At 45.6% G+C, this 14,765-nt stretch overlaps 1 protein-coding gene and 1 long non-coding RNA gene across 36 annotated transcripts in view; one reads left to right on the top strand and one right to left on the bottom strand.

Annotated features, from left to right (window-relative positions):
* fbrsl1 (fibrosin-like 1) overlaps positions 1-14,765 on the top strand; it is a 269,377-nt gene that overhangs the window by 146,436 nt on the left and 108,176 nt on the right. The window lies entirely within an intron of this gene.
* LOC144386400 (uncharacterized) lies at positions 23-1,852 on the bottom strand. The gene is made up of 2 exons (XR_013452111.1): positions 1,723-1,852; positions 23-858 (listed from the first exon to the last, which is right to left on the bottom strand). It is a non-coding gene; the product is annotated as an uncharacterized LOC144386400 (long non-coding RNA).

Here is a 14,765-nt window from a genome sequence, read left to right on the forward strand (position 1 = left end):
AGTATAAATGCCCGACAGTTCATTCGTTACAACATATTTTATTTCTCTTGTACAACATGTGACAAGCAGATTGATAGTATAGTAGTATTTCGCCCCACTGCAAAAGCAAAAATACATTTTCAGTTATAAAAACACTCAAGAACTTCATTCATTTTCGATTTCATTTTGTTTTTGTTTTTAGCATGTTAGATTGTTTTTACGCATCAATGTCTGTCGCATCATCATCATCATCATCATCATCATCATCATCATCGGGTACCTCCCATGCTTCATACGGGTTTGATACTTCTCCCCACAACCTGCCAAGCTTTTTCAGTTGGTTCATTTTGAGTTCATCTTCCCCGATCAGTGTATCATACATTTTCTGGATACTTTCAGCCGCATTGCCTCCAGATTTCAGCTCGTCAAGAAGTACTTCCGCACCCCCCTGGATGCGGTCTGCATCGACCTGAAGGTCATTCATATCCATAAACAGGAGGATGGCGGATATGAAGTTGTCATTCCAGAGCCTTTTCATCAGCGGATCAAAGTGTAGTTCGTAGAACCAGTCACATGGATATAAACACGGATGGTTTTTCTGACTGGGATTATTTGTTTGACAGCCGTAGCAGATCTCTATATTATATTTAACCCAGACCTTGTTCAACAGATGTAGCACCCCGATTCTAAGGTATTCTAGGAACCGTGCAGTATCCTTAAACACCTCGTGAGGTTCACAGAGCTTCTTTTCTTCTTCTTTTTCTTGTGTGGCCGTCGGTCCGGGAGGCGGAGTCTGAGGCGGGGTGTGAACCATCAGAGCTGGAGGTGAAGGAGAAGGGGGCGGGGTCCATCCCCCCTGGGTCCCTGAGATTTCAGAGACTAAACAAAAAATGTTTTTCTTTTTTTATGATTCTGCATGAATTAACATCAGTGACAGAAATATATATATACATATATATATATATATATATACACACAACATTAGCATAACCCACCTGTCATTCTTTTAGATGATTGAGGGGTGAATTATTTTCGGTCTACACATGGTAGTAGATATACCAGGTTGCACACCGCTCGGTGTATTGTCGTAAACAAGACGTTTTCTAACAGCCCCGTAAGCCTTACTGACGCTGTCTCTCTGGATAGATTTGTCAATCTGACTAAACACTTTTTGCAGAGCGGGCCAGTCACACCACTGAACAAAGAACACGAGGGGGAACCATATATTAAACTCTTCAATGGTAAGAGGGTACGGATGCTCTCTCCATCCTCGGCGGCCTCTTTGAGCTACCACATACTCTCTGTCTTCACAAACGTTTAAAAAAATGAAATCGTCAGGGCGTCTGTTGTACCGATCTGCCATGAGATGGTGTATTTTAGGCCCTGTTGTACTATACCACTGAACAGAGTATAGAGATTCTAGAAAACCTGATTGTTCAAGATCTATGCAGACAATTGATCGAAACTGCTGCCAATCTTTTACAGACATACACCCATGTCGACCCCCCACAGCAGCCTCATCATCAACTGTTTCACCAACACCCCCTCCTAGCTTGTCTTGGGCCTTGATTCTAGAAATCATAGTGACCGTGCCATCATAGTATTTAACATTATACACGTACCCATAAACACCCTCCAGCTCTAGCTCTACAGCCGGCTCTCTAGAAAGACATCCCTCACGCTTTTTCCGGCTCTGGGAAGCATCTACATCTGTATAGCATGGGCTATTTTCTGTAGACATACCTATGTCAGTCTCTGCGGCCTGCTCCATGCAATATGCAGCCTGCATTTTGCAAAGAATCCGTGTGCACAGCAATAGTAGCGGAACCAGCAACAGCAGCAACAGCAGCAGCAACAGCGGATGAGGCCAAAATGAGTGCGTTGGTGGTGGAGGTGAATAACACATCTATATATATGATGAAACCCCTCCTACAGTCCCGTGTTTCCGGTCAAAACTAACGCCCATCGCATAAAACACCCACTGATATGGCAAATTTCCAATCAAAACCAAGCACATCATCGTCAAAAATGGTTTACGTATCCATTCGTAAAATGACGCATTTCCGGGGCATGACTTCAAAATGGCGGCGGTCACATGCCCACCCCACACCCCTCCTACCCCCCAAAAGTTCAATGACGCATTTTTCCGGTCAAAATGGCGGCGGTCACATGCCCACCCCCCCACCCCTCCTACCCCCCAAAAGTTCCCTCTTGCACGCCCTCTGGCATGTGACTGAGGTCAAAGGTCACATGCACGCGCAAAAGTAGAGGCTATATACTACTCTGGTGAACACCAGTACGTGCACACAGTGATACTCTTGCACAGGATGCAACGGCGGGTCTCAGACTGGGGCTTTTGCTGCGGTTCCACTTCCCCCCTTTATGCCCTGACACACGGCAGGCAGATCTTAGCAATTTATATATAGAGGAAGAAGCTCAAGCATAGTTGCGTTGGGCTTCAAGTGTCTAGCAGTGGAGCAGTCAGAAGTCCTGCGATATACATTAGAATATTGTGTATTACATACAGTAGCATTTCTTTTCTCCCACTCTATTTTTCTGGCATTGAAAATTACATTTGCTGTGAAGTAAAAGCATGAGTCATATAAGGAAAATTAGTTTCTGAGCCAAACACGTTTATGAAAAAAATAACAGATCAGATTTGTAATCTAGAACACCTTAAAAGTTGTTATTCGCCCTCTTTGACAGTATGTAAATCCTAAAGCACTTCTGTCTGTGCCAGATGGTGCTAAGACACTATTTGTCTTTTGTTTCCTCTGAGGCTGCACCTGTTAGGACTGCGTCTACCTGTTTGACTATCCATATACACATGCTCAACAAAGTGTGTACGGTACACTACTTGTCAAGATCCTTTAGATTAAAGTACAACATCTATATAAATGCAATGCTATTTTTATTGTTTTATTGGATTTACTCCTGCATGTTACTTATTGATGCTGAATCAGTTCACACTGATAAATGAAAAACATCCGTCGTAGTCCTGGCTTAGCTGTGACCCTCGCTGATTGTTGGTTGTTAATAATTTGGGCGGGCTTTAACATGGAGGTTGTTTTACTGTTTTACTCATTGAAAGTCGCATTTCATGGAAGAGTGAGCTAAATGCCAGGAAATGTTAATGACTGCCAGACTCCCCCTCCAGTCTTCTGCCTGTGAACATCCACGCTGCAGACCCCGTGCACTGTGCCTTCAGTGTAGTTGGCCTTGGCCCGATCACGCTGGGGCACATGGGAGATTAACTGGGCTGGCTTACTCACCCAGCAGGTTCCCCGACTCCCCTCCACTCATCGCGGCCCAATCTGCCAGCTAGCCTCCTGCTCCATCGAGCCATGGCAGCAGGGCACCGCAAGCCCGGCCCGCCTTCATTACGCCTGCCAGATGGGCTGAGAATTAGATTCGAACTCCCACCATGGAGGGAGGGTGGAGAGAGATTGGGGAGGGAGGAAGGCAGAGAGGTGGCAGAGAAAAAGGGAGGCGGGAAGAAAGTTGCGGGGGGAAGAAATAATGTTTTTTGTTTTCATTTATATTGCATGTTATTACATTTTAATGTAACACCCCTGGGACCTGGCAGCATTAAATGCCTGTTCTTGAATAATCGACACTAACTGCAAGGAAATGCTAGGGAGAAATGAAATTAGTGAGCGCAGCAATTTGGCACAGTGGTTATCGGCTCCTTGGAGGCACTTCCTGATGATTTAAGAATGCTAACATTTAAGCAAGTCAGAACTCATTACTCTTCAAGGTTAAATCAAGCTGTGTCGGATGGGAGGCAGATTCTTGATTGGAAGTAGAACGTCCTCGTCTCTCTGTGTCTCTCTTTATTGCTCTTTGTTTATGCCAATGTTTCCCATGCAGAAAAGACAGGGCTGAAATCTCTCACACCCAATGACATCTTTTGCCAGCTATTTGATCAGCAATGCTCCGTCTCCAAGGTATGATTTCTGTCCATTGCAGAGGGTCATGACTTGGGCTAGGATCACTGCCATGCAGAGTGCCTCAGCATGTTTCCCCATCTCTCTGTTCCACACGGACGAATGGCCCCCCGCTGAACACACACCATTGGGACCTGTTTGAATCCAAACCAAAGGGAAAGTGTTCATTACTTTTCCGACTGCCAGACAAATGTTCTTTTATACTGTATAGTTCTCTGCTATTTCCCCTTGTTCTACGGCAGAAACGATTTTCCGAGCAATTTCAGCCCTGGCGTCTTCTGGTGCAGTGTTTACATCAGCCAGCCGTACACATCTGTTCTCTACACAAACTTGATCCAATTAGGTGACGCCAGACAATGGCTTACTCTTCCACAAACCCAGCACAGCGCCAGGGGTCTCCCAACAATGCGGAAGTGTTGTCTCTTCCATTGCGGGGTGTCAGATATTTTTAAAGGTGTTTACCCGCCGCCGATGTGTGAGCCCCCGTTTCCAAAAGGGGGCTCAGCTGGGGAAGTGAAAGGCGATGAGGATAATGATGCGAGTGGGAGCACTGTGGCGGATACAGGGGCACTTTACCGTGCCGCGTGTGATGAATCCCTTCCTCCACTGCACTGCACCCCGCAAAGGTGAGGGACGGATGTGTTGGACTTTTATTTCCACTTTCTAAATGCAGGAAAAATCAAAACATTTTCTCTGCACTGATGAGATTTATTTAAAGCGAGGCGAGAGCAACAAACCTACTTTGGGGAATTCGTCTATTAGTTTTCCAAGCTGTTGTTTTTTCATGCAGGGGGGAAAATCATTGCAAGTCAAATGTAATCACACCGCCGTTGGGTTATGCTCCGTCTCGAATAATAATAATATTAGGATGGTCCCTGGCACTGCCTACATCAGGCTTGTAATTTGAATTTCTGGGACCTGTGAGGAGGCTGATGTTAATCACAACCAATCACTGATGTTATCGTCGTTGTTTTTTTCCTTGTTTATAACAGCTTTATCTTTTTGCACATCTCGAAATGTAGCAGCCTAAATTCATTATCTGCAGTGTTTCATATAGTCAACAAACATGGTGTTTGTGATGTGGGGTTCGGCTTCCTGCGACTTATATGCTGTGTGTGCTGCACTGCATGTGATGTCTCTGCATCACGTTTCGTCTTTGTTGTGGCCTAAAGGATTTCTGGATTGTAACAGCGTTTGCCCCCGAAATGGGGACAAAGTCGCTTCGTTTTAACCAGGCATTTCCACACGAGGCGTTCATGCTTAAGTATGATTAGCAGAGATTAAGGTGGGTTTGTTTGGCATCTTGGAAGGCCCTGTGACAATCTGGAACTGGATTGGAAGCAGCTTTTGCAAACACAGCCGCAGCCAACAAACCCACCTTTGCTGAATTATTTACATTAAAGTTATTATGAAGGCTTTGGAGTCAAGGGCCTTGAGCTATCTGTTGAACTGCCTCGACCTTAAAGCATGGGGAGTGTGGACATTATTATGTTAACTATTCCAAGAGCGGTAATGGAACATCTTTTGCAAAGTGAGAGATTTGTCAGTGCCACTTGAAGAGCTATTTTCGGCAGTTATTAGTAGACAAAAATGAATGTGTTGCATTAAGTTCAGACCGTACCTTTTAGTAATGGGAGGGGTAGCCTGTACATTTTCTATTTCGGAGACTGACGGGGTAGACTGAGTGCTCAGATCAAATAGTGGTCCATTCTCTCAGCCATTGATGTGAATCCATCTCCCCATCCGAGCCATTCTGCTATCATGTATCCCATTTCCATATTGTCTTCCCTATCATGTATATGAGATGGAGCCCTCCCATGTGCTGGATGATGTGATCCCCAGATAGATTCATTCATACATAATGATAAAAGATGGGTTTGGACAGGGCTACTTATTTGACAATCATTGAAGTGCCACTGTGATGGATGGCGGGGAGGATCTCCACCCCTCTCCCCTCCCACCCTATAGCTATGGCTCCCTCTTCTGATCCCCCCCTATTCGTTTTCCTCAGCCGAGCTCAAGGTCTCGCCTCACTTTAAAAGAGAAATATCAAATTGAATTAAAATTGCTCGCTCACCCAAAACAGAGGCCTGCGCGCCTTAAAAACCACACATCTGTTCCCACAATTCATTGTTGCAAAGTCAATCCCTCTCTCGCTGTCTCTCTGGGTGCGTGGTAATGTGAATTATTCATGCCAGCGGGGCCGCGCCGTGCTTCATCATGTTAAAGTGCCCATGACATTACTGATGGAGCCACCGACGCCCCTGCACTGCTAGCTATGCTAATGCATTCGGTAGGAGTAAAGAAAAGAGATGGCAGCACCTCTAGGGATCAGAGGGACAAGAACATATCACCTATTAGAAATTGTGTACTTGAAAGTCTAACTCCGAGTCCAATCGCAAAAGATCCCTTGCTGCTGAGAGAAAATCCTGTGAACGAGGACACCAAACATTGTTGCCGTTCCAGGGCTTTAAATCAATCAGCCAACATTCACAATTAAAGTTATCAGGATTCGTGGCACCTCTGCAGCGACTGAGAGCCGTCGAAGCCGTGAATACGTTTAACTCCATCCTTTCCCCACCCACACCGTACTTGCTCATGCTGAGATTCAAAGGTTTAGATCACAACTCCACTGGATTAGCTTTCCGCTCACTGAGAGAGTGCATCTCAGTAGCGCCCGGGGGATTACTTTGCGTTAGCGTGCATCAGTGCTGGGAGCTCATGCTGTATTTATCGGAACCCTGAAACTCAATAAGCCAGCGCAATTGTAAGAGCAGAGAATTAACTTTGATGGGGATATTGAATGTAGAGCGGCAGTTTAGCCGGTTGGAAGAATATACTTGCACTGAATGCCGCTGTAGTGCACATAATGTGGGCCCGCGGGGAGAGGCCATCATTCAGCTCAATTTTTTGTCCCTCCAGGCGTTAAGAATGGTCTGATTGATAGGGGCTTTTAAGCCGGCAATCACAATCACATCCAGCACCCCTTCTCATCACTTTGCTCTGCAGATTCATGCAAAGGGAGGCCTCTCCCCAAAAGTTATTTATTGTTGCTGTAAATTGATCTCGCAATGAGCCGCTATAGTCTTGCAGAGGTTTTGAACAAAGAAAGCAAGCAGAGAATAGGACGGAAGCAAGAGACGAGCAGCCGAACATTGTATGAAATATTTCCACTGTCAGTTTGTGGTGAGCTGGCCTCCGCTATGCTCTTTTTCAAGCTTTTCTCGCCTCTTCAGAAACCGCCCGCGCGTCTGTAAAGGTGCCGGGCGAGATGAGCACGGCCGATACTGTGGTTCCCACGCGCTTTGCCTTCTGAAATTTCACAAGCGATAGTGGTTACTGGCGGAGGAGGCCTGATAAAATCTCACCTGGTTACAAAAAATGAGTACGAGCGCAGAGGGTTGAGGCGTGGTGAGTAAGAGCTAGCAGAGAAAGGGGCCACATCAGATCTCTGAGGTTGTGTCTAAGTTTCAGTTGACACATCTCTGGCTGGCCCCGAGTGCACCACGCTTTCCACAAATGAGCGTGTTGAGTCAGGACTGATGCATCACAAACCACACTGACATTGCTTTATCTTCCGATTGCAAATCTGAGGCTGAGGAAGTTTTATTACGACGATTACGACTTTTCGCTTTTGAATCTGCTCAGAGTAAACAGGTCAACTAACTATAACGTTTTTAAGCCTCTTAGAGCCAAACACAAATATACACAATCACAGTTTGTATTTCCCTGTTGTGTGACAGGTTATCTTTACAGTTGTGCCCCCGGCACTGGGCCCCTATGAGGGCCCCCGTATGGGACTTCAGAGATTAGACGGTACTTCAGGGTCTGAGAGATGAGTCTGGCCCGACGTATGCAGCAGTTCTGATCCCAAAATAGCCAAGTTGCCAAGCTACTAGCAGTTGCTATGCTGAAACTCAGAGAACCCGCCTTTCCTGTTGTTGAAAAGAGCAAGAAGGAAGGAAGGCAGAAGATGGCATTATCCGGTTGGTTCTTTATCCGACTCGTTATTATTCTCTATGTCCCTGATCATCCATGACTTACTATGCTCCATTCCGCTGCTGTCATTCAGGCTCAGGTGATGTGATGGAGGTTTACGTACTGTATGTGAGGTGCAAGTTGAAACCCAGATGCTTTGAATGAATATTCTTCTCCAAACACAGTACTCAATTCTTAAACGCATCCCTTTTAAAAATCCTAATAATGGGAGGAGCTTTTGTTTTCAGGACTTCTTACATTTCCGTGAACTGACACATGTTACAGAGGCAACGCCCAACTCCCCTCTGCTCCTCCGTTGGAGATGCTGCCACAGGCCCTCATGCCTGTGACGGCTGCGTCACAATGTATTAGACCGACCGAAGGCCTACACTGCCTCCAGATATTGGTTTTCCTGATAAATTTGCTAAAACTAAAAAAAAAAAAAGCATTAATGGGGAGAAAAATAAACAAGCGTCTTGTCTGCAGGATGTGGGTGGCTGCCTCATGGGGGAGGAATCTCCGGTATATAGAAACAGTTACAGCATCACCCAACAGGGGATCCGCAACCTCCCCCTCACAATCGTTCCTATACTCGCAGTGCCTTCGCCGCTATAGACACACTCGTATGGCTGTAGTGAGACACCAAAGTTTTCATTTACCATCTACACGGCTCCCACTCCGAAAGCAAGCCTTCAGGGTAATGTTGGGTCTTTTCATGAGTTACAAAGAGGTAATTAGACAAATTAGCTCAGCAGACACTCTGGGTTGCGTTTTTAATGGCTGCGTGTTGCCTGGGTTGGTAATTAGCAGTCAGCCGCTGCTCCAAAATCACACATGGAACCCGGGGCCTCGCATTTGTAACCTGACAACAAGTAGCAGTGCGGTGATGAAGGCTTATGCATCCCACAGGCTCGGTTTGTCTCACTTGCCAGCCAGGTTTGATGTTGGAATTCACGCTGAGCCACGGTGCGAATCTCTTGTTTGTTCCCGTGTATCGTCTCCTTCCAGGTTGAGCGCCGCCGTCCGCTCGGTGCGGTGGTGAAATCAAATCAAAAGGATGTGTTTTTGCCTCCGAGGCGCAGATTTTCATTCTAGCCAATCACCTTTATGGCTCAATTCATCAGAGCCTTGGTCTACGTGTCCAGGTCTCTTGTTGTGAGCAGCACCCGGGGAGCCTACGAGCCATTTCCACGCGCTCCGCTCCTCTCCTGCTTTTAATGACTTGCCGATGGTGATTTTCACCAAGCGCCGTTTTTTTTATTGGCTCGGAATAAATTCCCCCTTCTCCGTGACACTCTCCTTAAATTGGATCGAGGGTGCAGAATGCCAAATCGGAAATGACCTAGCAAAATGCAGATTAACTTGTGACAGAATTTATTTGTGTATTTACTGGATGTGTCCGTATTACATTTGTGACACCGTGTTTATCACAAACACGAGTTAGCTGCAAGCTATTCACTGCTGTTACAATGATGTTCAGTCTTCATATGCAGCGAGAAATGGATTTTCTTTCTGTTTTCCATTTATTTCTATACAACCTCAAGCGCTAAGGCATGTCTTTGTGCGTTGTCATTATATAAAAATATGTCACATTCAGGTGCTCTCAGGAATGCTCTGAATGTGTCTTCACTCCACATTGCAACTGTGGCTCTACACATGTGCTGATCGCTCCATACAGAGAAAGTGGACGTTTTGACATTTAAGTTCACTGTTATTTACATTTCAATGAAGCTGAATTATTGAAGCAAAGTAAAAGAACAAAAACACCATGCAGCGTGTATGGAACTCGCACTTGCCCTAACCCTCACAGTCTCAGGGATCTGCACCTCGTGCTGTGTCTTTGTTCTAATTGCGGGGGCGAGTGTGCACAATGTTCTACCTGCGCCACGTGGGAAGGAGGCGATAGGGAACAACGTGCTGCGAGTGGACAGCAGCACAGATCCACGGGAGCTTTGTGTATTGGAGAGATAAGGCTCGGGCCCCGAGCATGACAGGGAGTCAGGGACCGGGAAATGGAGGACAAGGGACTGCAGCCTTAAGGCCAAAAGACTCAGCAGAGAGTAATGAGGTCCAGCTCTCACCGAGGATACTTCCCAAACTGGCAGAGAGGGAGAGACTGGGAAGTAGAGGTTAGCGTGAAACACAACCTTGGAGTGCAAATTAGGTTCCTCGGCATAGTAGCTGACGTAATGGAATGTAAAGACAAAGGCGCAAATGACTTTTTTGAAGGTGCCTTTGATTCCAGGGGCGACGTAACACACAATCATTACGTGGCATCTTTGCTTTGCTACAAAGCGACCCTGTTAAGATTTTAAAAAAATGAATAATAGGAATGTTTTTCTTTTTTTGGTAGCAGGTTGCTGTTTCGAACAAAACATACCCACTGCACTCCTAGTTAGCAGCTAGCTGGTGAACATAGAGGAGCCTTTAGCAGCTAAAGAAGCTTGTAGCGACCAAGCCCGGCTGCATCTCCCACAACAATAACGTTTTCCAGACTGAAGTCTCTTTCGCCTCTCTGTGCCGCAAGCAGAGTACCAGACGTACTAATCAGTCACAAGGTCAGAATGAATCAGCCGGCATCTTAAAAGGAAGTGGCTGCCGTCTCACATAGGCTGTGTGAAAATCCCAAGGGCACAATATGAGTTGAAAAATACTTTTAATTTTGAGCACCGCAGTTTCTCAGGCGTGATTCGTGGCCCATCCATTATGCGTGATGCCTTTAGATTCCTCTAATGGAATTTTGCAGTTCTGTTTCTCCTGCTTCTGCTTTGTCCCTTTCGCTCTCTCTTTCATGTCGCACACAAACAGCGACGCACACACGCACGCACACACTGAGCTTCTCTGTGCTTGCCCCGCCGATGGCACGAGGCGCGTTGGCTCATTTGATTCCAGCTAATAAGCGCCGTTTGCCCAGAGAAATGCATAAATGAGTTGTGGCCTGCCTGAGCTTCTTCCGCTGCCCGTCTGTAGTGTTGGACAACTGGGCTCTCTGGGTGAAGGCTGATTGTGTCAAAAGGGTCCGGATATGTACATTATCCTACAGGATGATGCCGCAAGAAGGCAATTTATACTATTAGATTTGTATGTATATTTTGACATTTCATTCCGAGTCCAAACCATCTTGCTTTCCTTAAAGATCACATGTGTTTTTAACGTGCAGTAAAGCCCTATTTCAGAAAGGTGCACACACTGAGGCGCACACTGCCGGCTGCACACATGACCGCAAACACAGACCCGGAATCCGTTCGGTCTACACCCTCACGCTACATAGCCACACGTACTAACAAAACGCGGTCAAACCTACGCCTTTTCTTCAGCAGCACTCAAAAGCACACACTCATCTATATATTCTCAGTGAAAATGAAAACACTTCCTTGTTGACACGTTGTAGTGCTTTGCGTTTTGATTAGCGAGAGAAGGGAAGTGGTAATGAACTGTGAACGTTCCATTTCGAGACCAGGCATCGGCTCGTTTCCCCGCCTGACGCCGCATTACTATTCTGTCCGTACACCGCTGCCAATTAACTCCACCGACTCTCTCATCCGCCTTTGTTTATCTTCAATGTAAAAATGACTATTTGCTCCGTTCTCTCAGCAGATCCGTGTGATGATGACGCGCCTGGTTGTGTGCCGTGACACGGTGGCCGCTGCTGTTATTTCTCAAGTGTTTTTTTTTGTAACTAGTCGTTGTACACCATTAAGGCTGAATGTGCAACAAAAGTGGACAGACGCACAAACGGTATGCTAGGCACCCTTTATTTCTTCACATGTCAAGAAATAATTGTTTTCTTCAGTTCACCCGGTCATTTCTCAGGCAAAACATTTCTCCTTTGTTTTACGTGAAAGCTTGTTCTACCTCAGGAACACAAAAGAGTGTAATAACACACTTCCGTTCTACCTCGCCTGTAGAGTCTGCAATAACAGCCCCGCCCTCGCCTGCCTCCCGGTCGCAGGGAGATGCTGTGTGCGACGTGTGTGAAAGAGAGTGTGTATCAATCTTTTGTCGTTTTTAATACTGCAGTCTTATCGGCAGAAATGACAAAGCTCAAATGAGCCGGCGCGGCAATTACCACAGTGCGAATAAGTGTGTGTGTGTGTGTGTGTGTTGGGTGGGGGCCAGAGGGAGTTGGAGGTGCTGGGACCATTTACAGCTTGCTTATGGGAAACCCTGCTGTTCTCCTCATCGCTCCTTTCTCTTCGTCTGTGTCCTTCACTACACCCCAAACACACACTCACATTTACACACAAACACACACACACACACTAGGACACCTGCAATTAGGCAGTGAAGTGGCACACAAATACTCACCTAATGCTTACTACAATGTCAGGTAGATATCCCTCATCCCTCATGGCTCTGGAAGCACTTGCAACCACTAACAGATTGTTATTGGCGAGAGTTGTACTCTGCATAACCAGTTTGGATGGACAAATCCCTTCTATGCCACAACTAGTCAATAGATAAAATTGCTGAAACACATTTTCGCTGCTTACACACACCAACAGCTCTATCATGCGTACACACACTCGTATAGATCCCTCGTCCTCTAAAGAGTCCGAGGGACACGGCGAGGAAAGCCTGCGAAGGCCACGACACGCCGAGGGATGTGGAGGTGTCAAAGATGGCAGTGTCAAACAGTGCCCACTCACCACCCCAAACCTTTCGTCATCCTCAATATCTGTTTGTGTGTGTGTGTGTGTGTGTGTGTGTGTGTGTGTAGAGCTGTGTAGTGTGTACGGTGTGTGTCCGTAGGCGGCTGTCACCTCTAAACAGTAAAGTTTCCAAATTACGCGGCCAGGCGATGACAGTTCAGCCGGAGCCACCGGGCGGGTTAGAGACGGCGGCCTCCCTCCATCTAACGACCCCCACACCCTCCCTCCCCCTCTGTATCCCTCTCCCTCACTCAGCTAGGTGTTGTGACTGCCTGTGACAGGAGTCGCCGGCTTCTCGCTGTTTATTGCATGTGGTTTTCTTGCTACAACATGTCAGCGTTGTGCATTTCCCCCCAGCGTGTTATGTGAGAAATGCTGACATTCAGCTGTTTGTGTGGATGTAAAACAACAGCTTTGTCATTATATGTGCATATATGTTTATGTGCATATGTTTTTCAAATATTTACATTTACAAAATATGAATGCTAATGGAAAATTACTTCAAAAAACAAGTGCATGAATGTGTGTAATCCCTTAAATCATTTAGTACATGATAATAGCTACTGTGGTGGTGACAACGATCAGAAAAGATCTATATTTGTAAGTATCACCCTGCTGCAAAATATTTTTCAACTTATATGGTAAGATATTACCATAAGATATTACCATTTCATCTCAACTGCTTTTTTCCCCCATTGAAGGCCAAGTTGTTGTTTAGGGTTCGGTTGAATGCTACCTGGTGTGTGTTATCACAATAAAATCTCCTTTTCTGTTTTAGCCACATAGCCTTGAACTTTCACGTATGTTGATTGTGTTTTGAGATTTAACCTTTGTGGTCATTGTAATTCAAAGATGAGCCTTCTTGAACTGGACCTCAGATGTGTCATTTCACATTGGACGGGCAATCCTTCTCCGGTTGATGGGATTCAGTTTAATTTAACAGCCTGCAACTCCTCATCGATAGTTTGTCCCGCCACACAAAGAGATGAAATGGGCAACGAGCGTACGGAAGATCATCACAAACTGACCTCACACAAGAAGAGATGAAAATGGATTTCAACAATCTAGAGAAATGGTACAGGAGGCGCGGTCGGTGAATTTTAAAGTGCTCGATGACCTCCAAGTTGATTCTCAATTAGGCGTCCTGGTAGCTCAGGAGACTAAAGGACACAAGGTGGATCTGAGACTCAGCGGCACATATTTGAATCCGCTTCAAAACCGCCGTCATGTGTCACAGCCTCCACCTTTGCGTTTGATCTTATCTGTCTGCCTTATGTTGTGTGTCTGTCTAATGAAGCATTACCACATAATGAGTAAGTCTGTTCACATATGGATCGCCGGATTTAGGCTCAAAAAAGGATTTACCTCTTCATCCTATGATCAAACAACAGCAGCTTTATTAGCCAGGACATTCACAGGACACGGAACAGCCATATTAACAGTGTCCAGAGTATAGATTTAAATGCTTGTCAAACGTAATGTAATTTCCAGTGTTTTGAATATGCCGGGAGAATTCTCCAGAGAGCTCGTAAGATGGAAGCGTCGCAGTTTTCTTTGCGTGCACTGACACCATTGTCATTAAAGGCTGAAGCTTGATGAAACTATAGGTCGTTATTGTCACTAGCGATGCAAGTTACTAGATTTATTAGCTCTATATTCGTTCAATAAAAGAATTTAAAGGTAATGTAAATGCATTGGCTGTAGTGTGGCCGAATGTTACAATACTAAAACTATAATGTATTACTTTTAGTGTCTTTCAGAGAAATGAACGGCGTGATGATCTTATTTTCAGATGGACATTGGTGCATTTCTGACAGTTTTATCAAAAGTTATAGATAGATTTTATTGTGTCAAGATCCATTACGCTTGACAAATGTGAAGTAAATCATCAATTCAATTAAAAATGAAAATCATCTAATCACTAAAGTTGCCGTCAAGAGACTGAAGCAGCTACTAGCAATACGGGCATCTCTTTAGGAAAGTGTGTTTGTATACGCTTCAGAGGCGAATGAAAACATTACTCTATTATTAACTAAAAAGGAAATCATTTCAAATCACAAAACGCCTTCTTCCCCAGCACTGGCTTCCTGCGCACAAAACCTGATTTAGGTTTTAAACGAAGCTTGTGAGGGTAATAAATGTGGCAGTGGGGAGACGGCTCCGCAGTTGACCTCGCTGACACAGCATGCGAGGTGGCAGGGCCGATTCT

The sequence above is a fragment of the Gasterosteus aculeatus genome, chromosome 13 (assembly GCF_964276395.1).
Source record: "Gasterosteus aculeatus chromosome 13, fGasAcu3.hap1.1, whole genome shotgun sequence".
NCBI lineage: Eukaryota > Metazoa > Chordata > Actinopteri > Perciformes > Gasterosteidae > Gasterosteus > Gasterosteus aculeatus.